The sequence below is a fragment of the Monodon monoceros genome, unplaced genomic scaffold (assembly GCF_005190385.1).
Source record: "Monodon monoceros isolate NGI ecotype Baffin Bay Population unplaced genomic scaffold, NGI_Narwhal_1 Super_Scaffold_6, whole genome shotgun sequence".
NCBI lineage: Eukaryota > Metazoa > Chordata > Mammalia > Artiodactyla > Monodontidae > Monodon > Monodon monoceros.
The window spans coordinates 42,474,579-42,476,195 of NW_021703783.1; the positions used below are offsets into that span (position 1 = coordinate 42,474,579).

General features: G+C 52.1%; 1 protein-coding gene across 3 annotated transcripts in view; it reads left to right on the forward strand.

Moving 5' to 3' along the window:
• The first annotated feature begins 41 nt into the window (after window positions 1–41).
• Window positions 42–1,617, forward strand: part of NABP2 (nucleic acid binding protein 2) — a 6,649-nt gene continuing 5,073 nt past the window's right edge. The window contains exon 1 of one of the 3 annotated variants that reach the window (XM_029205160.1): window positions 42–88. The gene's annotated coding sequence lies outside the window, so the exon portion shown is untranslated. Of the gene's footprint in view, window positions 89–176; window positions 370–549; window positions 718–1,617 lie in introns of those variants that run through there. The other 2 variants (XM_029205158.1, XM_029205159.1) reach the window with 2 other exon arrangements.

Sequence of the window (1,617 nt, forward strand, 5' to 3'; positions counted from 1 at the left end):
TGCTACGCAACCTAGCGGAAGCTCGTCACCAAACTCCGCCTCTTTGTTTAACTCAGCCCCGAACTAGAAGCCACAAGCGGCCAACGAGGTGAGTGGAAGGCTAGCCAGGCCTCCGCTCTAGACCGGAAGTCTTTATGGTCCCAGCGAGAACTAGATAGCCATTTGGGAGGGAGAGCTCTATGTTCTTCCCAGCGTGAGCGTCAGCGGCAGAGCTGGGGGCCGACTCTCCCGGAGCGCGAGACTTCGCTTTGGAGGGGTGCACGTGTTCGTGCCCTAAAGCTGATGCGGCTTGCTGCGAGATCGTCTCTAGGAGGCTGGCCTGCAGTGATCTGCCGTCTCCCCGGTCCCTCTCCCGTTTCCAGAGCTGTGGTCAGCATCCCGGAGCCTCCCGATCTCATGACTCATGGTCATGGGAGTGGATATGTAGTCAACAAGGCGACCACGGGGTGGGGAATGGGGGAGTGTCTGACCGGACAACTTTGATCCAGGGTTGCCCGCCTCTCTCCCAGTCGCACTCCTGACGTCTTTACGTCGGCCTTCCAAACACTTGTACAGTTCCCTGAAACACCTAACGGGAGAGGAGGGAGATAAAATGTCCCTCTTCCCGGGTTGTGGTTTGATTTCCTTAGGGTACAGCACCATGGCTGGGGGTGTGGGCGGGAGAGAACTTGAGCTCCGAGGAAAGTCAAGGTGGACCCTAAAGCCCTCTAGGAGAAGGTAAGGGATTGATTAAGCAAACCAAGGCATTACAATTACATGGCCTCTTAGGCTAATCTGATAGTAAGCAGTATTTGATATGGATATTCGCCAAGCAAATGGTAATGCACATGTACGTATATTGTTTATATATAATTGGCCTATAGGCAACATTACAGAGCTAGCTGCCTTTTGTTGACTATGTAACAAGTCTCAAAGGGAACTAAAGGTTCGGGCCTCTTTTCAGTCTCTGAGGGGACCCTGAGATCTAGTGAGATAAGTGCATTAGGAACAGGTGCCTTTCAAACTGGGAGAGTCTAATGCAAATGCTGCTTTCGGTGCCCCAGATTCCATTACTTCCAAAGGGGGAGGGGGTGAGTCTGCCTGTTGTCTGTCTCTGCTGTGAATGCTGCTTTTTCCAGAGATCTTGACCAAGCTGGATAGTGCATTAAAGTTGAGGACCCCAAATCAGGAATAAAGATGAGAGTTAAAGCAGTTGGAGAAGAGGAGGAAACTGCCTGCTGTGTGCTAGACACAGCTTCTTATATAACTTCTTTTTCTCGTCTGCAAAATGGAATCACATATTGAAGAACTGTCGAGAAAAGAAGTTATGAGCCGGGTTTCATACTTTTGTCCTCCGGATTCCAAAAACCTTTGCTTCTTTTTCCACTGGGTCACGTCTAGGAGAAACAAATCTTAGTGCATTCTCCTAGTCAAGTGGAGGAAAATTGGTACCTGAGACGCCCCCTGGTGGTCCACGTGTTTTCTTGCGCAGCCAACCCTCTCCCTGGCTCCTTTAATACCTAAAATCCCACCCGCTTCGCGGCGCGTGAATCTCGGATCGCGATTGGCCGGGTGGGGACTGGAGGCGGGACGCGGGGGGGGGGGCGGGAGGTGCTGATTGGCTGGAGGATGCCCGCC